This window comes from Ambystoma mexicanum, chromosome 4q, assembly GCF_040938575.1.
Source record: "Ambystoma mexicanum isolate Mex_15411 chromosome 4q, UKY_AmexF1_1, whole genome shotgun sequence".
Classification (NCBI taxonomy): domain Eukaryota; kingdom Metazoa; phylum Chordata; class Amphibia; order Caudata; family Ambystomatidae; genus Ambystoma; species Ambystoma mexicanum.
Window position 1 is genome coordinate 367,450,957 of NC_090928.1, and position 24,744 is coordinate 367,475,700.

Sequence of the window (24,744 nt, forward strand, 5' to 3'; positions counted from 1 at the left end):
GGAGAGACAAACTGTGATCACAAAAGTGATGGGTGGAAGGTTTCGAATGAATCTGAACCACTGGCAATTGCTCTGGGCAACCTTCCACACCACCATTTTTTAGCCGTCTGCGCCATTGCAATAGGGGTCCAGCCATGTGCAAATCAGTCAGCTGCCACCACCAATGGTAGCAGCCCAGCCCGAACTGCTAGGCCAGGTCCCCTCTGCACAGAAAACCAAGCAACCCCAGACATGTTTCAGCCTTGTTGGACCTCCTCAGTGAGGTGCAGCCTGGTTCCCTATGGCGCAGCGAGCAAGGGACCCACGTCTGGGCATACCCTCTCTCACATGGAGAAACAAACTGTGACCACAAAAGTGGTGGGTGGAAGGTTTCGAATTAATCTGAACCACTGGCAATTTCTCTGCGCAACCTTCCACACCACCATTTTTTAGCCCGTCTGCGCCATTGCAAAAGGGGTTCAGCCATGTGCAAATCAGTCAGCTGCCGCCACCAATGGTAGCAGCCCAGCCCGAACTGCTAGGCCAGGTGCCCTCTGCACAGAAAACCAAGCAACCCCAGAAATGTTTCGGCCTTGTTGGACCTCCTCAGTGAGGTGCAGCCTTGTTCCCTATGGCACAGCGAGCAAGGGTTCCATGCCTGGGCATACCCTCTCTCACATGGAGAGACAAACTTGACCACAAAAGCGATGGGTGGAAGGTTTCAAATGAATCTGAACGACTGGCAATTGCTCTGGGCAACCTTCCACACCACTGTTTTTTAGCCCATCTGCGCCATTGCAAAAGGGGTCCAGCCATGTGCAAATCAGTCAGCTGCCACCACCATTGGTAGCAGCCCGGCAAGAACTGCTATGCCAGGTCCCCTCTGCACAGAAAACCAAGCAACCCCAGACATGTTTCGGCCTTGTTGGACCTCCTCAGTGAGGTGCAGCCTGGTTCCCTATGGCGCAGCGAGCAAGGGACCCACATCTGGGCAAACCCTCTCTCACATGGAGAGACAAACTGTGACCACAAAAGTGATGGGTGGAAGGTTTCGAATGAATCTGAACCACTGGTGATTGCTCTGGGCAACCTTCCACACCACCGTTTTATAGCCCGTCTGTGCCATTGCAAAAGGGGTCCAGCCATGTGCAAATCAGTCAGCTGCCACCACCAATGGTAGCAGCCCAGCCCGAACTGCTAGGCCAGGTCCCCTCTGCACAGAAAACCAAGCATTCCCAGACATGTTTCGGCCTTGTTGGACCTCCTCAGTGAGGTGCAGCCTGGTTCCCTATGGCGCAGCGAGCAAGGGACCCAAGTCTGGGCATACCATCTCTCACGTGGAGAGACAAACTGTGACCACAGAAGTGATGGGTGGAAGGTTTCGAATGAATCTGAACCACTGGCAATTGCTCTTGGCAACCTTCCAGACCACCGTTTTTTAGCCCGTCTGCGCCATTGCAAAAGGGGTCCAGCCATGTGCAAATCAGTCAGCTGCCGCCACCAATGGTAGCAGCCCAGCCCGAACTGCTAGGCTAGGTGCCCTCTGCACAGAAAACCAAGCAACCCCAGACATGTTTCGGCCTTGTTGGACCTCCTCAGTGAGGTGCAGCCTGGTTCCCTATGGCGCAGCGAGCAAGGGATCCATGCCCGGGCATACCCTCTCTCACATGGAGAGACAAACTGTGACGACAAAAGTGATGGGTGGAAGGTTTCAAATGAATCTGAACCACTGGCAATTGCTCCGGGCAACCTTCCACACCACTGTTTTTTAGACCGTCTGCGCCATTGCAAAAGGGGTCCAGCCATGTGCAAATCAGTCAGCTGCCGCCACCATTGGTAGCAGTCCAGCCCGAACTGCTAGACCAGGTCCCCTCTGCACAGAAAACCAAGCAACCCCAGACATGTTTCGGCCTTGTTGGACCTCCTCAGTGAGGTGCAGCCTGGTTCCCTATGGCGCAGCGAGCAAGGGACCCACGTCTGGGCATACCCTCTCTCACATGGAGAGACAAACTGTGACCACAAAAGTGATGGGTGGAAGGTTTCAAATGAATCTGAACCACTGGCAATTGCTCTGGGCAACCTTCCACACCACTGTCTTTTTTATCTGTCTGCGCCATTGCAAAAGGGGTGCAGCCATGTGTAAATCAGTCAGCTGCCGCCACCAATGGTAGCAGCATAGCCCCAACTGCTAGGCCAGGTCCCCTCTGCACAGAAAACCAAGCAAGCGCAGACATGTTTCGGCCTTGTTGGACCTCCTCAGTGAGGTGCAGCCTGGTTCCCTATGGCGCAGCGAGCAAGGGACCCACGTCTGGGCATACCCTCTCTCACATGGAGAGACAAACTGTGACCATAAAAGTGTTCGGTGGAAGGTTTCAAATGAATCTGAACCACTGGCAATTGCTCTGGGCAACCTTCCACACCACCGTTTTTTAGCCCGTCTGCGCCATTGCAAAAGGGGTCCAGCCATGTGCAAATCAGTCACCTGCCGCCACCAATGGTAGCAGCCCAGCCCAAACTGCTAGGCCAGGTCGCCTCTGCACAGAAAACCAAGCAACCCCAGACATGTTTCGGCCTTGTTGGACCTCCTCAGTGAGGTGCAGCATGGTTCCCTATGGCGCAGCGAGCAAGGGACCCACATCTGGGCATACCCTCTATCACATGGAATGACAAACTGTGACCACAAAAGTGATGGGTGGAAGGTTTCGAATGAATCTGAACCACTGGCAATTGCTCTGGGCAACCTTCCACACCACCGTTTTTTAGCCCGTCTGTGCCATTGCAAAAGGGGTCCAGCCATGTCCAAATCAGTCAGCTGCCGCCACCAATGGTAGCAGCCCAGCCCAAACTGCTAGGCCAGGTCCCCTCTGCACAGAAAACCAAGCAATCCCAGAGATGTTTCGGCCTTGTTGGACCTCCTCAGTGAGGTGCAGCCTGGTTCCCTATGGCGCAGCGAGCAAGGGACCCACGTCTGGGCATACCATCTCTCTCATGGAGAGACAAACTGTGACCACAGAAGTGATGGGTGGAAGGTTTTGAATGAATCTGAACCACTGGGAATTGCTCTGGGCAACCTTCCAGACCACCGTTTTTTAGCCCGTCTGCGCCATTGCAAAAGGGGTTCAGCCATGTGCAAATCAGTCAGCTGCCGGCACCAATGGTAGCAGCCCAGCCCGAACTGCTAGGCCAGGTGCTCTCTTCACAGAAAACCAAGCAACCCCAGACATGTTTCGGCCTTGTTGGACCTCCTCAGTGAGGTGCAGCCTGGTTCCCTATGGCGCAGCGAGCAAGGGTTCCATGCCTGGGCATACCCTCTCTCACATGGAGAGACAAACTTGACCACAAAAGTGATGGGTGGAAGGTTTCAAATGAATCTGAACCACTGGCAATTGCTCCGGGCAACCTTCCACACCACTGTTTTTTAGCCCGTCTGCACCATTGCAAAAGGGGTCCAGCCATGTGCAAATCAGTCAGCTGCCGCCACCATTGGTAGCAGCCCGGCAAGAACTGCTAGGCCAGGTCCCCTCTGCACAGAAAACCAAGCAAACCCAGACATGTTTCAGCCTTGTTGGACGTCCTCAGTGAGGTGCAGCCTGGTTCCCTATGGCACTGCGAGCAAGGGACCCACGTCTGGGCATACCCTCTCTCACATGGAGAGACAAACTGTGATCACAAAAGTGATGGGTGGAAGGTTTCGAATGAATCTGAACCACTGGCAATTGCTCTGGGCAACCTTCCACACCACCATTTTTTAGCCGTCTGCGCCATTGCAATAGGGGTCCAGCCATGTGCAAATCAGTCAGCTGCCGCCACCAATGGTAGCAGCCCAGCCCGAACTGCTAGGCCAGGTCCACTCTGCACAGAAAACCAAGCAACCCCAGACATGTTTCAGCCTTGTTGGACCTCCTCAGTGAGGTGCAGCCTGGTTCCCTATGGCGCAGCGAGCAAGAGACCCACGTCTGGGCATACCCTCTCTCACATGGAGAAACAAACTGTGACCACAAAAGTGGTGGGTGGAAGGTTTCGAATGAATCTGAACCACTGGCAATTGCTCTGGGCAACCTTCCACACCACCATTTTTTAGCCCGTCTGCGCCATTGCAAAAGGGGTTCAGCCATGTGCAAATCAGTCAGCTGCCGCCACCAATGGTAGCAGCCCAGCCCGAACTGCTAGGCCAGGTGCCCTCTGCACAGAAAACCAAGCAACCCCAGAAATGTTTCGGCCTTGTTGGACCTCCTCAGTGAGGTGCAGCCTTGTTCCCTATGGCGCAGCGAGCAAGGGTTCCATGCCTGGGCATACCCTCTCTCACATGGAGAGACAAACTTGACCACAAAAGCGATGGGTGGAAGGTTTCAAATGAATCTGAACCACTGGCAATTGCTCCGGGCAACCTTCCACACCACTGTTTTTTAGCCCATCTGCGCCATTGCAAAAGGGGTCCAGCCATGTGCAAATCAGTCAGCTGCCACCACCATTGGTAGCAGCCCGGCAAGAACTGCTATGCCAAGTCCCCTCTGCACAGAAAACCAAGCAACCCCAGACATGTTTCGGCCTTGTTGGACCTCCTCAGTGAGGTGCAGCCTGGTTCCCTATGGCGCAGCGAGCAAGGGACCCACATCTGGGCATACCCTCTCTCACATGGAGAGACAAACTGTGACCACAAAAGTGATGGGTGGAAGGTTTCGAATGAATCTGAACCACTGGCGATTGCTCTGGGCAACCTTCCACACCACCGTTTTATAGCCCGTCTGTGCCATTGCAAAAGGGGTCCAGCCATGTGCAAATCAGTCAGCTGCCACCACCAATGGTAGCAGCCCAGCCCGAACTGCTAGGCCAGGTCCCCTCTGCCAGAAAACCAAGCATTCCCAGACATGTTTCGGCCTTGTTGGACCTCCTCAGTGAGGTGCAGCCTGGTTCCCTATGGCGCAGCGAGCAAGGGACCCAAGTCTGGGCATACCATCTCTCACGTGGAGAGACAAACTGTGACCACAGAAGTGATGGGTGGAAGGTTTCGAATGAATCTGAACCACTGGCAATTGCTCTTGGCAACCTTCCAGACCACCGTTTTTTAGCCCGTCTGCGCCATTGCAAAAGGGGTCCATCCATGTGCAAATCAGTCAGCTGCCGCCACCAATGGTAGCAGCCCAGCCCGAACTGCTAGGCTAGGTGCCCTCTGCACAGAAAACCAAGCAACCCCAGACATGTTTCGGCCTTGTTGGACCTCCTCAGTGAGGTGCAGCCTGGTTCCCTATGGCGCAGCGAGCAAGGGATCCATGCCCGGGCATACCCTCTCTCACATGGAGAGACAAACTGTGACCACAAAAGTGATGGGTGGAAGGTTTCAAATGAATCTGAACCACTGGCAATTGCTCCGGGCAACCTTCCACACCACTGTTTTTTAGCCCGTCTGCGCCATTGCAAAAGGGGTCCAGCCATGTGCAAATCAGTCAGCTGCCGCCACCATTGGTAGCAGTCCAGCCCGAACTGCTAGACCAGGTCCCCTCTGCACAGAAAACCAAGCAACCCCAGACATGTTTCGGCCTTGTTGGACCTCCTCAGTGAGGTGCAGCCTGGTTCCCTATGGCGCAGCGAGCAAGGGACCCACGTCTGGGCATACCCTCTCTCTCATGGAAAGACAAACTGTGACCAAAAAAGTGATGGGTGGAAGGTTTCAAATGAATCTGAACCACTGGCAATTGCTCTGGGCAACCTTCCACACCACTGTCTTTTAGCCTGTCTGCGCCATTGCAAAAGGGGTGCAGCCATGTGTAAATCAGTCAGCTGCCGCCACCAATGGTAGCAGCATAGCCCCAACTGCTAGGCCAGGTCCCCTCTGCACAGAAAACCAAGCAAGCGCAGACATGTTTCGGCCTTGTTGGACCTCCTCAGTGAGGTGCAGCCTGGTTCCCTATGGCGCAGCGAGCAAGGGACCCACGTCTGGGCATACCCTCTCTCACATGGAGAGACAAACTATGACCACAAAAGTGTTCGGTGGAAGGTTTCAAATGAATCTGAACCACTGGCAATTGCTCTGGGCAACCTTCCACACCACCGTTTTTTAGCCCGTCTGCGCCATTGCAAAAGGGGTCCAGCCATGTGCAAATCAGTCACCTGCCGCCACCAATGGTAGCAGCCCAGCCCAAACTGCTAGGCCAGGTCGCCTCTGCACAGAAAACCAAGCAACCCCAGACATGTTTCGGCCTTGTTGGACCTCCTCAGTGAGGTGCAGCATGGTTCCCTATGGCGCAGCGAGCAAGGGACCCACGTCTGGGCATACCCTCTATCACATGGAATGACAAACTGTGACCACAAAAGTGATGGGTGGAAGGTTTCGAATGAATCTGAACCACTGGCAATTGCTCTGGGCAACCTTCCACACCACCGTTTTTTAGCCCGTCTGTGCCATTGCAAAAGGGGTCCAGCCATGTCCAAATCAGTCAGCTGCCGCCACCATTGGTAGCAGCCCGGCAAGAACTGCTATGCCAGGTCCCCTCTGCACAGAAAACCAAGCAACCCCAGACATGTTTCGGCCTTGTTGGACCTCCTCAGTGAGGTGCAGCCTGGTTCCCTATGGCGCAGCGAGCAAGGGACCCACATCTGGGCATACCCTCTCTCACATGGAGAGACAAACTGTGACCACAAAAGTGATGGGTGGAAGGTTTCGAATGAATCTGAACCACTGGCGATTGCTCTGGGCAACCTTCCACACCACCGTTTTATAGTCCGTCTGTGCCATTGCAAAAGGGGTCCAGCCATGTGCAAATCAGTCAGCTGCCACCACCAATGGTAGCAGCCCAGCCCAAACTGCTAGGCCAGGTCCCCTCTGCACAGAAAACCAAGCATTCCCAGACATGTTTCGGCCTTGTTGGACCTCCTCAGTGAGGTGCAGCCTGGTTCCCTATGGTGCAGCGAGCAAGGGACCCAAGTCTGGGCATACCATCTCTCACGTGGAGAGACAAACTGTGACCACAGAAGTGATGAGTGGAAGGTTTCGAATGAATCTGAACCACTGGCAATTGCTCTTGGCAACCTTCCAGACCACCGTTTTTTAGCCCGTCTGCGCCATTGCAAAAGGGGTCCAGCCATGTGCAAATCAGTCAGCTGCCGCCACCAATGGTAGCAGCCCAGCCCGAACTGCTAGGCTAGGTGCCCTCTGCACAGAAAACCAAGCAACCCCAGACATGTTTCGGCCTTGTTGGACCTCCTCAGTGAGGTGCAGCCTGGTTCCCTATGGCGCAGCGAGCAAGGGATCCATGCCCGGGCATACCCTCTCTCACATGGAGAGACAAACTGTGACCACAAAAGTGATGGGTGGAAGGTTTCAAATGAATCTGAACCACTGGCAATTGCTCCGGGCAACCTTCCACACCACTGTTTTTTAGCCCGTCTGCGCCATTGCAAAAGGGGTCCAGCCATGTGCAAATCAGTCAGCTGCCGCCACCATTGGTAGCAGTCCAGCCCGAACTGCTAGACCAGGTCCCCTCTGCACAGAAAACCAAGCAACCCCAGACATGTTTCGGCCTTGTTGGACCTCCTCAGTGAGGTGCAGCCTGGTTCCCTATGGCGCAGCGAGCAAGGGACCCACGTCTGGGCATACCCTCTCTCACATGGAGAGACAAACTGTGACCACAAAAGTGATGGGTGGAAGGTTTCAAATGAATCTGAACCACTGGCAATTGCTCTGGGCAACCTTCCACACCACTGTCTTTTAGCCTGTCTGCGCCATTGCAAAAGGGGTGCAGCCATGTGTAAATCAGTCAGCTGCCGCCACCAATGGTAGCAGCATAGCCCCAACTGCTAGGCCAGGTCCCCTCTGCACAGAAAACCAAGCAAGCACAGACATGTTTCGGCCTTGTTGGACCTCCTCAGTGAGGTGCAGCCTGGTTCCCTATGGCGCAGCGAGCAAGGGACCCACGTCTGGGCATACCCTCTCTCACATGGAGAGACAAACTGTGACCACAAAAGTGTTCGGTGGAAGGTTTCAAATGAATCTGAACCACTGGCAATTGCTCTGGGCAACCTTCCACACCACCGTTTTTTAGCCCGTCTGCGCCATTGCAAAAGGGGTCCAGCCATGTGCAAATCAGTCACCTGCCGCCACCAATGGTAGCAGCCCAGCCCAAACTGCTAGGCCAGGTCGCCTCTGCACAGAAAACCAAGCAACCCCAGACATGTTTCGGCCTTGTTGGACCTCCTCAGTGAGGTGCAGCATGGTTCCCTATGGCGCAGCGAGCAAGGGACCCACGTCTGGGCATACCCTCTATCACATGGAATGACAAACTGTGACCACAAAAGTGATGGGTGGAAGGTTTCGAATGAATCTGAACCACTGGCAATTGCTCTGGGCAACCTTCCACACCACTGTTTTTTAGCCCGTCTGTGCCATTGCAAAAGGGGTCCAGCCATGTCCAAATCAGTCAGCTGCCGCCACCATTGGTAGCAGCCCGGCAAGAACTGCTATGCCAGGTCCCCTCTGCACAGAAAACCAAGCAACCCCAGACATGTTTCGGCCTTGTTGGACCTCCTCAGTGAGGTGCAGCCTGGTTCCCTATGGCGCAGCGAGCAAGGGACCCACATCTGGGCATACCCTCTCTCACATGGAGAGACAAACTGTGACCACAAAAGTGATGGGTGGAAGGTTTCGAATGAATCTGAACCACTGGCAATTGCTCTGGGCAACCTTCCACACCACCATTTTTTAGCCGTCTGCGCCATTGCAATAGGGGTCCAGCCATGTGCAAATCAGTCAGCTGCCGCCACCAATGGTAGCAGCCCAGCCCGAACTGCTAGGCCAGGTCCCCTCTGCACAGAAAACCAAGCAACCCCAGACATGTTTCAGCCTTGTTGGACCTCCTCAGTGAGGTGCAGCCTGGTTCCCTATGGCGCAGCGAGCAAGGGACCCACGTCTGGGCATACCCTCTCTCACATGGAGAAACAAACTGTGACCACAAAAGTGGTGGATGGAAGGTTTCGAATTAATCTGAACCACTGGCAATTGCTCTGCGCAACCTTCCACACCACCATTTTTTAGCCCGTCTGCGCCATTGCAAAAGGGGTTCAGCCATGTGCAAATCAGTCAGCTGCCGCCACCAATGGTAGCAGCCCAGCCCGAACTGCTAGGCCAGGTGCCCTCTGCACAGAAAACCAAGCAACCCCAGAAATGTTTCGGCCTTGTTGGACCTCCTCAGTGAGGTGCAGCCTTGTTCCCTATGGCACAGCGAGCAAGGGTTCCATGCCTGGGCATACCCTCTCTCACATGGAGAGACAAACTTGACCACAAAAGCGATGGGTGGAAGGTTTCAAATGAATCTGAACGACTGGCAATTGCTCTGGGCAACCTTCCACACCACTGTTTTTTAGCCCATCTGCGCCATTGCAAAAGGGGTCCAGCCATGTGCAAATCAGTCAGCTGCCACCACCATTGGTAGCAGCCCGGCAAGAACTGCTATGCCAGGTCCCCTCTGCACAGAAAACCAAGCAACCCCAGACATGTTTCGGCCTTGTTGGACCTCCTCAGTGAGGTGCAGCCTGGTTCCCTATGGCGCAGCGAGCAAGGGACCCACATCTGGGCATACCCTCTCTCACATGGAGAGACAAACTGTGACCACAAAAGTGATGGGTGGAAGGTTTCGAATGAATCTGAACCACTGGTGATTGCTCTGGGCAACCTTCCACACCACCGTTTTATAGCCCGTCTGTGCCATTGCAAAAGGGGTCCAGCCATGTGCAAATCAGTCAGCTGCCACCACCAATGGTAGCAGCCCAGCCCGAACTGCTAGGCCAGGTCCCCTCTGCACAGAAAACTAAGCATTCCCAGACATGTTTCGGCCTTGTTGGACCTCCTCAGTGAGGTGCAGCCTGGTTCCCTATGGCGCAGCGAGCAAGGGACCCAAGTCTGGGCATACCATCTCTCACGTGGAGAGACAAACTGTGACCACAGAAGTGATGGGTGGAAGGTTTCGAATGAATCTGAACCACTGGCAATTGCTCTTGGCAACCTTCCAGACCACCGTTTTTTAGCCCGTCTGCGCCATTGCAAAAGGGGTCCAGCCATGTGCAAATCAGTCAGCTGCCGCCACCAATGGTAGCAGCCCAGCCCGAACTGCTAGGCTAGGTGCCCTCTGCACAGAAAACCAAGCAACCCCAGACATGTTTCGGCCTTGTTGGACCTCCTCAGTGAGGTGCAGCCTGGTTCCCTATGGCGCAGCGAGCAAGGGATCCATGCCCGGGCATACCCTCTCTCACATGGAGAGACAAACTGTGACGACAAAAGTGATGGGTGGAAGGTTTCAAATGAATCTGAACCACTGGCAATTGCTCCGGGCAACCTTCCACACCACTGTTTTTTAGACCGTCTGCGCCATTGCAAAAGGGGTCCAGCCATGTGCAAATCAGTCAGCTGCCGCCACCATTGGTAGCAGTCCAGCCCGAACTGCTAGACCAGGTCCCCTCTGCACAGAAAACCAAGCAACCCCAGACATGTTTCGGCCTTGTTGGACCTCCTCAGTGAGGTGCAGCCTGGTTCCCTATGGCGCAGCGAGCAAGGGACCCACGTCTGGGCATACCCTCTCTCACATGGAGAGACAAACTGTGACCACAAAAGTGATGGGTGGAAGGTTTCAAATGAATCTGAACCACTGGCAATTGCTCTGGGCAACCTTCCACACCACTGTCTTTTAGCCTGTCTGCGCCATTGCAAAAGGGGTGCAGCCATGTGTAAATCAGTCAGCTGCCGCCACCAATGGTAGCAGCATAGCCCCAACTGCTAGGCCAGGTCCCCTCTGCACAGAAAACCAAGCAAGCGCAGACATGTTTCGGCCTTGTTGGACCTCCTCAGTGAGGTGCAGCCTGGTTCCCTATGGCGCAGCGAGCAAGGGACCCACGTCTGGGCATACCCTCTCTCACATGGAGAGACAAACTGTGACCACAAAAGTGTTCGGTGGAAGGTTTCAAATGAATCTGAACCACTGGCAATTGCTCTGGGCAACCTTCCACACCACCGTTTTTTAGCCCGTCTGCGCCATTGCAAAAGGGGTCCAGCCATGTGCAAATCAGTCACCTGCCGCCACCAATGGTAGCAGCCCAGCCCAAACTGCTAGGCCAGGTCGCCTCTGCACAGAAAACCAAGCAACCCCAGACATGTTTCGGCCTTGTTGGACCTCCTCAGTGAGGTGCAGCATGGTTCCCTATGGCGCAGCGAGCAAGGGACCCACATCTGGGCATACCCTCTATCACATGGAATGACAAACTGTGACCACAAAAGTGATGGGTGGAAGGTTTCGAATGAATCTGAACCACTGGCAATTGCTCTGGGCAACCTTCCACACCACCGTTTTTTAGCCCATCTGTGCCATTGCAAAAGGGGTCCAGCCATGTCCAAATCAGTCAGCTGCCGCCACCAATGGTAGCAGCCCAGCCCAAACTGCTAGGCCAGGTCCCCTCTGCACAGAAAACCAAGCAATCCCAGAGATGTTTCGGCCTTGTTGGACCTCCTCAGTGAGGTGCAGCCTGGTTCCCTATGGCGCAGCGAGCAAGGGACCCACGTCTGGGCATACCATCTCTCTCATGGAGAGACAAACTGTGACCACAGAAGTGATGGGTGGAAGGTTTTGAATGAATCTGAACCACTGGGAATTGCTCTGGGCAACCTTCCAGACCACCGTTTTTTAGCCCGTCTGCGCCATTGCAAAAGGGGTTCAGCCATGTGCAAATCAGTCAGCTGCCGCCACCAATGGTAGCAGCCCAGCCCGAACTGCTAGGCCAGGTGCTCTCTTCACAGAAAACCAAGCAACCCCAGACATGTTTCGGCCTTGTTGGACCTCCTCAGTGAGGTGCAGCCTGGTTCCCTATGGCGCAGCGAGCAAGGGTTCCATGCCTGGGCATACCCTCTCTCACATGGAGAGACAAACTTGACCACAAAAGTGATGGGTGGAAGGTTTCAAATGAATCTGAACCACTGGCAATTGCTCCGGGCAACCTTCCACACCACTGTTTTTTAGCCCGTCTGCACCATTGCAAAAGGGGTCCAGCCATGTGCAAATCAGTCAGCTGCCGCCACCATTGGTAGCAGCCCGGCAAGAACTGCTAGGCCAGGTCCCCTCTGCACAGAAAACCAAGCAAACCCAGACATGTTTCAGCCTTGTTGGACCTCCTCAGTGAGGTGCAGCCTGGTTCTCTATGGCACTGCGAGCAAGGGACCCACGTCTGGGCATACCCTCTCTCACATGGAGAGACAAACTGTGATCACAAAAGTGATGGGTGGAAGGTTTCGAATGAATCTGAACCACTGGCAATTGCTCTGGGCAACCTTCCACACCACCATTTTTTAGCCGTCTGCGCCATTGCAATAGGGGTCCAGCCATGTGCAAATCAGTCAGCTGCCGCCACCAATGGTAGCAGCCCAGCCCGAACTGCTAGGCCAGGTCCCCTCTGCACAGAAAACCAAGCAACCCCAGACATGTTTCAGCCTTGTTGGACCTCCTCAGTGAGGTGCAGCCTGGTTCCCTATGGCGCAGCGAGCAAGGGACCCACGTCTGTGCATACCCTCTCTCACATGGAGAAACAAACTGTGACCACAAAAGTGGTGGGTGGAAGGTTTCGAATGAATCTGAACCACTGGCAATTGCTCTGGGCAACCTTCCACACCACCATTTTTTAGCCCGTCTGCGCCATTGCAAAAGGGGTTCAGCCATGTGCAAATCAGTCAGCTGCCGCCACCAATGGTAGCAGCCCAGCCCGAACTGCTAGGCCAGGTGCCCTCTGCACAGAAAACCAAGCAACCCCAGAAATGTTTCGGCCTTGTTGGACCTCCTCAGTGAGGTGCAGCCTTGTTCCCTATGGCGCAGCGAGCAAGGGTTCCATGCCTGGGCATACCCTCTCTCACATGGAGAGACAAACTTGACCACAAAAGCGATGGGTGGAAGGTTTCAAATGAATCTGAACCACTGGCAATTGCTCCGGGCAACCTTCCACACCACTGTTTTTTAGCCCATCTGCGCCATTGCAAAAGGGGTCCAGCCATGTGCAAATCAGTCAGCTGCCACCACCATTGGTAGCAGCCCGGCAAGAACTGCTATGCCAGGTCCCCTCTGCACAGAAAACCAAGCAACCCCAGACATGTTTCGGCCTTGTTGGACCTCCTCAGTGAGGTGCAGCCTGGTTCCCTATGGCGCAGCGAGCAAGGGACCCACATCTGGGCATACCCTCTCTCACATGGAGAGACAAACTGTGACCACAAAAGTGATGGGTGGAAGGTTTCGAATGAATCTGAACCACTGGCGATTGCTCTGGGCAACCTTCCACACCACCGTTTTATAGCCCGTCTGTGCCATTGCAAAAGGGGTCCAGCCATGTGCAAATCAGTCAGCTGCCACCACCAATGGTAGCAGCCCAGCCCGAACTGCTAGGCCAGGTCCCCTCTGCACAGAAAACCAAGCATTCCCAGACATGTTTCGGCCTTGTTGGACCTCCTCAGTGAGGTGCAGCCTGGTTCCCTATGGCGCAGCGAGCAAGGGACCCAAGTCTGGGCATACCATCTCTCACGTGGAGAGACAAACTGTGACCACAGAAGTGATGGGTGGAAGGTTTCGAATGAATCTGAACCACTGGCAATTGCTCTTGGCAACCTTCCAGACCACCGTTTTTTAGCCCGTCTGCGCCATTGCAAAAGGGGTCCAGCCATGTGCAAATCAGTCAGCTGCCGCCACCAATGGTAGCAGCCCAGCCCGAACTGCTAGGCTAGGTGCCCTCTGCACAGAAAACCAAGCAACCCCAGACATGTTTCGGCCTTGTTGGACCTCCTCAGTGAGGTGCAGCCTGGTTCCCTATGGCGCAGCGAGCAAGGGATCCATGCCCGGGCATACCCTCTCTCACATGGAGAGACAAACTGTGACCACAAAAGTGATGGGTGGAAGGTTTCAAATGAATCTGAACCACTGGCAATTGCTCCGGGCAACCTTCCACACCACTGTTTTTTAGCCCGTCTGCGCCATTGCAAAAGGGGTCCAGCCATGTGCAAATCAGTCAGCTGCCGCCACCATTGGTAGCAGTCCAGCCCGAACTGCTAGACCAGGTCCCCTCTGCACAGAAAACCAAGCAACCCCAGACATGTTTCGGCCTTGTTGGACCTCCTCAGTGAGGTGCAGCCTGGTTCCCTATGGCGCAGCGAGCAAGGGACCCACGTCTGGGCATACCCTCTCTCACATGGAGAGACAAACTGTGACCACAAAAGTGATGGGTGGAAGGTTTCAAATGAATCTGAACCACTGGCAATTGCTCTGGGCAACCTTCCACACCACTGTCTTTTAGCCTGTCTGCGCCATTGCAAAAGGGGTGCAGCCATGTGTAAATCAGTCAGCTGCCGCCACCAATGGTAGCAGCATAGCCCCAACTGCTAGGCCAGGTCCCCTCTGCACAGAAAACCAAGCAAGCGCAGACATGTTTCGGCCTTGTTGGACCTCCTCAGTGAGGTGCAGCCTGGTTCCCTATGGCGCAGCGAGCAAGGGACCCACGTCTGGGCATACCCTCTCTCACATGGAGAGACAAACTGTGACCACAAAAGTGTTCGGTGGAAGGTTTCAAATGAATCTGAACCACTGGCAATTGCTCTGGGCAACCTTCCACACCACCGTTTTTTAGCCCGTCTGCGCCATTGCAAAAGGGGTCCAGCCATGTGCAAATCAGTCACCTGCCGCCACCAATGGTAGCAGCCCAGCCCAAACTGCTAGGCCAGGTCGCCTCTGCACAGAAAACCAAGCAACCCCAGACATGTTTCGGCCTTGTTGGACCTCCTCAGTGAGGTGCAGCATGGTTCCCTATGGCGCAGCGAGCAAGGGACCCACGTCTGGGCATACCCTCTATCACATGGAATGACAAACTGTGACCACAAAAGTGATGGGTGGAAGGTTTCGAATGAATCTGAACCACTGGCAATTGCTCTGGGCAACCTTCCACACCACCGTTTTTTAGCCCGTCTGTGCCATTGCAAAAGGGGTCCAGCCATGTCCAAATCAGTCAGCTGCCGCCACCATTGGTAGCAGCCCGGCAAGAACTGCTATGCCAGGTCCCCTCTGCACAGAAAACCAAGCAACCCCAGACATGTTTCGGCCTTGTTGGACCTCCTCAGTGAGGTGCAGCCTGGTTCCCTATGGCGCAGCGAGCAAGGGACCCACATCTGGGCATACCCTCTCTCACATGGAGAGACAAACTGTGACCACAAAAGTGATGGGTGGAAGGTTTCGAATGAATCTGAACCACTGGCGATTGCTCTGGGCAACCTTCCACACCACCGTTTTATAGCCCGTCTGTGCCATTGCAAAAGGGGTCCAGCCATGTGCAAATCAGTCAGCTGCCACCACCAATGGTAGCAGCCCAGCCCGAACTGCTAGGCCAGGTCCCCTCTGCACAGAAAACCAAGCATTCCCAGACATGTTTCGGCCTTGTTGGACCTCCTCAGTGAGGTGCAGCCTGGTTCCCTACGGTGCAGCGAGCAAGGGACCCAAGTCTGGGCATACCATCTCTCACATGGAGAGACAAACTGTGACCACAAAAGTGTTCGGTGGAAGGTTTCAAATGAATCTGAACCACTGGCAATTGCTCTGGGCAACCTTCCACACCACCGTTTTTTAGCCCGTCTGCGCCATTGCAAAAGGGGTCCAGCCATGTGCAAATCAGTCACCTGCCGCCACCAATGGTAGCAGCCCAGCCCAAACTGCTAGGCCAGGTCGCCTCTGCACAGAAAACCAAGCAACCCCAGACATGTTTCGGCCTTGTTGGACCTCCTCAGTGAGGTGCAGCATGGTTCCCTATGGCGCAGCGAGCAAGGGACCCACGTCTTGGCATACCCTCTATCACATGGAATGACAAACTGTGACCACAAAAGTGATGGGTGGAAGGTTTCGAATGAATCTGAACCACTGGCAATTGCTCTGGGCAACCTTCCACACCACCGTTTTTTAGCCCGTCTGTGCCATTGCAAAAGGGGTCCAGCCATGTCCAAATCAGTCAGCTGCCGCCACCATTGGTAGCAGCCCGGCAAGAACTGCTATGCCAGGTCCCCTCTGCACAGAAAACCAAGCAACCCCAGACATGTTTCGGCCTTGTTGGACCTCCTCAGTGAGGTGCAGCCTGGTTCCCTATGGCGCAGCGAGCAAGGGACCCACATCTGGGCATACCCTCTCTCACATGGAGAGACAAACTGTGACCACAAAAGTGATGGGTGGAAGGTTTCGAATGAATCTGAACCACTGGCGATTGCTCTGGGCAACCTTCCACACCACCGTTTTATAGCCCGTCTGTGCCATTGCAAAAGGGGTCCAGCCATGTGCAAATCAGTCAGCTGCCACCACCAATGGTAGCAGCCCAGCCCGAACTGCTAGGCCAGGTCCCCTCTGCACAGAAAACCAAGCATTCCCAGACATGTTTCGGCCTTGTTGGACCTCCTCAGTGAGGTGCAGCCTGGTTCCCTACGGTGCAGCGAGCAAGGGACCCAAGTCTGGGCATACCATCTCTCACGTGGAGAGACAAACTGTGACCACAGAAGTGATGAGTGGAAGGTTTCGAATGAATCTGAACCACTGGCAATTGCTCTTGGCAACCTTCCAGACCACCGTTTTTTAGCCCGTCTGCGCCATTGCAAAAGGGGTCCAGCCATGTGCAAATCAGTCAGCTGCCGCCACCAATGGTAGCAGCCCAGCCCGAACTGCTAGGCTAGGTGCCCTCTGCACAGAAAACCAAGCAACCCCAGACATGTTTCGGCCTTGTTGGACCTCCTCAGTGAGGTGCAGCCTGGTTCCCTATGGCGCAGCGAGCAAGGGATCCATGCCCGGGCATACCCTCTCTCACATGGAGAGACAAACTGTGACCACAAAAGTGATGGGTGGAAGGTTTCAAATGAATCTGAACCACTGGCAATTGCTCCGGGCAACCTTCCACACCACTGTTTTTTAGCCCGTCTGCGCCATTGCAAAAGGGGTCCAGCCATGTGCAAATCAGTCAGCTGCCGCCACCATTGGTAGCAGTCCAGCCCGAACTGCTAGACCAGGTCCCCTCTGCACAGAAAACCAAGCAACCCCAGACATGTTTCGGCCTTGTTGGACCTCCTCAGTGAGGTGCAGCCTGGTTCCCTATGGCGCAGCGAGCAAGGGACCCACGTCTGGGCATACCCTCTCTCACATGGAGAGACAAACTGTGACCACAAAAGTGATGGGTGGAAGGTTTCAAATGAATCTGAACCACTGGCAATTGCTCTGGGCAACCTTCCACACCACTGTCTTTTAGCCTGTCTGCGCCATTGCAAAAGGGGTGCAGCCATGTGTAAATCAGTCAGCTGCCGCCACCAATGGTAGCAGCATAGCCCCAACTGCTAGGCCAGGTCCCCTCTGCACAGAAAACCAAGCAAGCGCAGACATGTTTCGGCCTTGTTGGACCTCCTCAGTGAGGTGCAGCCTGGTTCCCTATGGCGCAGCGAGCAAGGGACCCACGTCTGGGCATACCCTCTCTCACATGGAGAGACAAACTGTGACCACAAAAGTGTTCGGTGGAAGGTTTCAAATGAATCTGAACCACTGGCAATTGCTCTGGGCAACCTTCCACACCACCGTTTTTTAGCCCGTCTGCGCCATTGCAAAAGGGGTCCAGCCATGTGCAAATCAGTCACCTGCCGCCACCAATGGTAGCAGCCCAGCCCAAACTGCTAGGCCAGGTCGCCTCTGCACAGAAAACCAAGCAACCCCAGACATGTTTCGGCCTTGTTGGACCTCCTCAGTGAGGTGCAGCATGGTTCCCTATGGCGCAGCGAGCAAGGGACCCACGTCTGGGCATACCCTCTATCACATGGAATGACAAACTGTGACCACAAAAGTGATGGGTGGAAGGTTTCGAATGAATCTGAACCACTGGCAATTGCTCTGGGCAACCTTCCACACCACCGTTTTTTAGCCCGTCTGTGCCATTGCAAAAGGGGTCCAGCCATGTCCAAATCAGTCAGCTGCCGCCACCAATGGTAGCAGCCCAGCCCAAACTGCTAGGCCAGGTCCCCTCTGCACAGAAAACCAAGCAATCCCAGAGATGTTTCGGCCTTGTTGGACCTCCTCAGTGAGGTGCAGCCTGGTTCCCTATGGCGCAGCGAGCAAGGGACCCACGTCTGGGCATACCATCTCTCTCATGGAGAGACAAACTGTGACCACAGAAGTGATGGGTGGAAGATTTTGAATGAATCTGAACCACTGGGAATTGCTCTGGGCAACCTTCCAGACCACCGTTTTTTTGCCCGTCTGCGCCATTGCAAAAGGGGTTCAGCCATGTGCAAATCAGTCAGCTGCCGCCACCAATGGTAGCAGCCCAGCCCGAACTGCTAGGCCAGGTGCTCTCTGCACAGAAAACCAAGCAACCCCAGACATGTTTCGGCCTTGTTGGACCTCCTCAGTGAGGTGCAGCCTGGTTCCCTATGGCGCAGCGAGCAAGGGTTCCATGCCTGGGCATACCCTCTCTCACATGGAGAGACAAACTTGACCACAAAAGTGATGGGTGGAAGGTTTCAAATGAATCTGAACCACTGGCAATTGCTCCGGGCAACCTTCCACACCATTGTTTTTTAGCCCGTCTGCACCATTGCAAAAGGGGTCCAGCCATGTGCAAATCAGTCAGCTGCCGCCACCATTGGTAGCAGCCCGGCAAGAACTGCTAGGCCAGGTCCCCTCTGCACAGAAAACCAAGCAAACCCAGACATGTTTCAGCCTTGTTGGACCTCCTCAGTGAGGTGCAGCCTGGTTCCCTATGGCACTGCGAGCAAGGGACCCACGTCTGGGCATACCCTCTCTCACATGGAGAGACAAACTGTGATCACAAAAGTGATGGGTGGAAGGTTTCGAATGAATCTGAACCACTGGCAATTGCTCTGGGCAACCTTCCACACCACCATTTTTTAGCCGTCTGCGCCATTGCAATAGGGGTCCAGCCATGTGCAAATCAGTCAGCTGCCGCCACCAATGGTAGCAGCCCAGCCCGAACTGCTAGGCCAGGTCCCCTCTGCACAGAAAACCAAGCAACCCCAGACATGTTTCAGCCTTGTTGGACCTCCTCAGTGAGGTGCAGCCTGGTTCCCTATGGCGCAGCGAGCAAGGGACCCACGTCTGGGCATACCCTCTCTCACATGGAGAAACAAACTGTGACCACAAAAGTGGTGGGTGGAAGGTTTCGAATGAATCTGAACCACTGGCAATTGCTCTGGGCAACCTTCCACACCACCATTTTTTAGCCCGTCTGCGCCATTGCAAAAGGGGTTCAGCCATGTGCAAATCAGTCAGCTGCCGCCACCAATGGTAGCAGCCCAGCCCGAACTGCTAGGCCAGGTGCCCTCTGCACAGAAAACCAAGCAACCCCAGAAATGTTTCGGCCTTGTTGGACCTCCTCAGTGAGGTGCAGCCTTGTTGCCTATGGCGCAGCGAGCAAGGGTTCCATGCCTGGGCATACCCTCTCTCACATGGAGAGACAAACTTGACCACAAAAGCGATGGGTGGAAGGTTTCAAATGAATCTGAACCACTGGCAATTGCTCCGGGCAACCTTCCACACCACTGTTTTTTAGCCCATCTGCGCCATTGCAAAAGGGGTCCAGCCATGTGCAAATCAGTCAGCTGCCACCACCATTGGTAGCAGCCCGGCAAGAACTGCTATGCCAGGTCCCCTCTGCACAGAAAACCAAGCAACCCCAGACATGTTTCGGCCTTGTTGGACCTCCTCAGTGAGGTGCAGCCTGGTTCCCTATGGCGCAGCGAGCAAGGGACCCACATCTGGGCATACCCTCTCTCACATGGAGAGACAAACTGTGACCACAAAAGTGATGGGTGGAAGGTTTCGAATGAATCTGAACCACTGGCGATTGCTCTGGGCAACCTTCCACACCACCGTTTTATAGCCCGTCTGTGCCATTGCAAAAGGGGTCCAGCCATGTGCAAATCAGTCAGCTGCCACCACCAATGGTAGCAGCCCAGCCCGAACTGCTAGGCCAGGTCCCCTCTGCACAGAAAACCAAGCATTCCCAGACATGTTTCGGCCTTGTTGGACCTCCTCAGTGAGGTGCAGCCTGGTTCCCTATGGCGCAGCGAGCAAGGGACCCAAGTCTGGGCATACCATCTCTCACGTGGAGAGACAAACTGTGACCACAGAAGTGATGGGTGGAAGGTTTCGAATGAATCTGAACCACTGGCAATTGCTCTTGGCAACCTTCCAGACCACCGTTTTTTAGCCCGTCTGCGCCATTGCAAAAGGGGTCCAGCCATGTGCAAATCAGTCAGCTGCCGCCACCAATGGTAGCAGCCCAGCCCGAACTGCTAGGCTAGGTGCCCTCTGCACAGAAAACCAAGCAACCCCAGACATGTTTCGGCCTTGTTGGACCTCCTCAGTGAGGTGCAGCCTGGTTCCCTATGGCGCAGCGAGCAAGGGATCCATGCCCGGGCATACCCTCTCTCACATGGAGAGACAAACTGTGACCACAAAAGTGATGGGTGGAAGGTTTCAAATGAATCTGAACCACTGGCAATTGCTCCGGGCAACCTTCCACACCACTGATTTTAGCCCGTCTGCGCCATTGCAAAAGGGGTCCAGCCATGTGCAAATCAGTCAGCTGCCGCCACCATTGGTAGCAGTCCAGCCCGAACTGCTAGACCAAGCCCCTCTGCACAGAAAACCAAGCAACCCCAGACATGTTTCGGCCTTGTTGGACCTCCTCAGTGAGGTGCAGCCTGGTTCCCTATGGCGCAGCGAGCAAGGGACCCACGTCTGGGCATACCCTCTCTCACATGGAGAGACAAACTGTGACCACAAAAGTGATGGGTGGAAGGTTTCAAATGAATCTGAACCACTGGCAATTGCTCTGGGCAACCTTCCACACCACTCTCTTTTAGCCTGTCTGCGCCATTGCAAAAGGGGTGCAGCCATGTGTAAATCAGTCAGCTGCCGCCACCAATGGTAGCAGCATAGCCCCAACTGCTAGGCCAGGTCCCCTCTGCACAGAAAACCAAGCAAGCGCAGACATGTTTCGGCCTTGTTGGACCTCCTCAGTGAGGTGCAGCCTGGTTCCCTATGGCGCAGCGAGCAAGGGACCCACGTCTGGGCATACCCTCTCTCACATGGAGAGACAAACTGTGACCACAAAAGTGTTCGGTGGAAGGTTTCAAATGAATCTGAACCACTGGCAATTGCTCTGGGCAACCTTCCACACCACCGTTTTTTAGCCCGTCTGCGCCATTGCAAAAGGGGTCCAGCCATGTGCAAATCAGTCACCTGCCGCCACCAATGGTAGCAGCCCAGCCCAAACTGCTAGGCCAGGTCGCCTCTGCACAGAAAACCAAGCAACCCCAGACATGTTTCGGCCTTGTTGGACCTCCTCAGTGAGGTGCAGCATGGTTCCCTATGGCGCAGCGAGCAAGGCACCCACGTCTGGGCATACCCTCTATCACATGGAATGACAAACTGTGACCACAAAAGTGATGGGTGGAAGGTTTCGAATGAATCTGAACCACTGGCAATTGCTCTGGGAAACCTTCCACACCACCGTTTTTTAGCCCGTCTGTGCCATTGCAAAAGGGGTCCAGCCATGTCCAAATCAGTCAGCTGCCGCCACCAATGGTAGCAGCCCAGCCCAAACTGCTAGGCCAGGTCCCCTCTGCACAGAAAACCAAGCAATCCCAGAGATGTTTCGGCCTTGTTGGACCTCCTCAGTGAGGTGCAGCCTGGTTCCCTATGGCGCAGCGAGCAAGGGACCCACGTCTGGGCATACCATCTCTCTCATGGAGAGACAAACTGTGACCACAGAAGTGATGGGTGGAAGGTTTTGAATGAATCTGAACCACTGGGAATTGCTCTGGGCAACCTTCCAGACCACCGTTTTTTAGCCCGTCTGCGCCATTGCAAAAGGGGTTCAGCCATGTGCAAATCAGTCAGCTGCCGCCACCAATGGTAGCAGCCCAGCCCGAACTGCTAGGCCAGGTGCTCTCTGCACAGAAAACCAAGCAACCCCAGACATGTTTCGGCCTTGTTGGACCTCCTCAGTGAGGTGCAGCCTGGTTCCCTATGGCGCAGCGAGCAAGGGTTCCATGCCTGGGCATACCCTCTCTCACATGGAGAGACAAACTTGACCACAAAAGTGATGGGCGGAAGGTTTCAAATGAATCTGAACCACTGGCAATTGCTCCGGGCAACCTTCCACACCACTGTTTTTTAGCCCGTCTGCACCATTGCAAAAGGGGTCCAGCCATGTGCAAATCAGTCAGCTGCCGCCACCATTGGTAGCAGCCCGGCAAGAACTGCTAGGCCAGGTCCCCTCTGCACAGAAAACCAAGCAAACCCAGACATGTTTCAGCCTTGTTGGACCTCCTCAGTGAGGTGCAGCCTGGTTCCCTATGGCACTGCGAGCAAGGGACCTACGTCTGGGCATACCCTCTCTCACATGGAGAGACAAACTGTGACCACAAAAGTGATGGGTGGAAGGTTTCGAATGAATCTGAACCACTGGCAATTGCTCTGGGCAACCTTCCACACCACCGTTTTTTAGCCCGTCTGTGCCATTGCAAAAGGGGTCCAGCCATCTGCAAATCAGTCAGCTGCCGCCACCATTGGTAGCAGCCCGGCAAGAACTGCTAGGCCAGGTCCCCTCTGCACAGAAAACCAAGCAACCCCAGACATGTTTCGGCCTTGTTGGACCTCCTCAGTGAGGTGCAGCCTGGTTCCCTATGGCGCAGCGAGCAAGGGACCCACGTCTGGGCATACCCTCTCTCACATGGAGAGACAAACTGTGACCACAAAAGTGATGGGTGGAAGGTTTCGAATGAATCTGAACCACCGGCAATTGCTCTGGGCAACCTTCCAGACCACCGTTTTTAGCCCGTCTGCGCCATTGCAAAAGGGGTCCAGCCATGTGCAAATCACTCAGCTGCCGCCACCAATGGTAGCAGCCCAGCCCGAACTGCTAGGCCAGGTGCCCTCTGCACAGAAAACCAAGCAACCCCAGACATGTTTCGGCCTTGTTGGACCTCCTCAGTGAGGTGCAGCCTGGTTCCCTATGGCGCAGCGAGCAAGGGATCCATGCCCGGGCATACCCTCTCTCACATGGAGAGACAAACTGTGACCACAAAAGTGATGGGTGGAAGGTTTCAAATGAATCTGAACCACTGGCAATTGCTCCGGGCAACCTTCCACACCACTGTTTTTTAGCCCGTCTGCGCCATTGCAAAAGGGGTCCAGCCATGTGCAAATCAGTCAGCTGCCGCCACCATTGGTAGCAGCCCAGCCCGAACTGCTAGGCCAGGTCCCCTCTGCACAGAAAACCAAGCAACCCCAGACATGTTTCGGCCTTGTTGGACCTCCTCAGTGAGGTGCAGCCTGGTTCCCTATGGCGCAGCGAGCAAGGGACCCACGTCTGGGCATACCCTCTCTCACATGGAGAGACAAACTGTGACCACAAAAGTGATGGGTGGAAGGTTTCAAATGAATCTGAACCACTGGCAATTGCTCTGGGCAACCTTCCACACCACTGTTTTTTAGCCTGTCTGCGCCATTGCAAAAGGGGTGCAGCCATGTGTAAATCAGTCAGCTGTCGCCACCAATGGTAGCAGCATAGCCCCAACTGCTAGGCCAGGTCCCCTCTGCACAGAAAACCAAGCAAGCGCAGACATGTTTCGGCCTTGTTGGACCTCCTCAGTGAGGTGCAGCCTGGTTCCCTATGGCGCAGCGAGCAAGGGACCCACGTCTGGGCATACCCTCTCTCACATGGAGAGACAAACTGTGACCACAAAAGTGTTCGGTGGAAGGATTCGAATGAATCTGAACCATTGGCAATTGCTCTGGGCAACATTCCACACCACCGTTTTTTTAGCCCGTCTGCGCCATTGCAAAAGGGGTCCAACCATGTGCAAATCAGTCAGCTGCCGCTACCAATGGTAGCAGCCCAGCCCGAACTTCTAGGCCAGGTCCCCTCTGCACAGAAAACCAAGCACCCCCAGACATGTTTCAGTCTTGGTGGACCTCCTCGGTGAGGTGCAGCCTGGTTCCCTATGGCGCAGCGACCAAGGGACCCACGTCTGGGCATACCCTCTCTCAAATGGAGAGACAAACTGTGACCACAAAAGTGATGCTTGGAAGGTTTTGAATGAATCTGAACCACTGGTAATTGCTCTGGGCAACCTTCCACACCATCGTTTTTAGCCCGTCTGCGCCATTGCAAAAGGGGTCCAGCCATGTGCAAATCAGTCAGCTGCCGCCATCAATGGTAGCAGCCCAGTCCGAACTTCTAGGCCAGGTCCCCTCTGCACAGAAAACCAAGCAAGCGCAGACATGTTTCGCCCTTGTTGGACCTCCTCAGTGAGGTGCAGCCTGGTTCCCTATGGCGCAGCGAGCAAGGGACCCACGTCTGGGCATACCCTCTCTCACATGGAGAGACAAACTGTGACCACAAAAGTGTTCGGTGGAAGGTTTCAAATGAATCTGAACCATTGGCAATTGCTCTGGGCAACCTTCCACACCACCGTTTTTTTAGCCCGTCTGCGCCATTGCAAAAGGGGTCCAGCCATGTGCAAATCAGTCAGCTGCCGCTACCAATGGTAGCAGCCCAGCCCAAACTGCTAGGCCAGGTCCCCTCTGCACAGAAAACCAAGCAACCCCAGACATGTTTCAGTCTTGGTGGACCTCCTCGGTGAGGTGCAGCCTGGTTCCCTATGGCGCAGCGAGCAAGGGACCCACGTCTGGGCATACCCCCTCTCACATGGAGAGACAA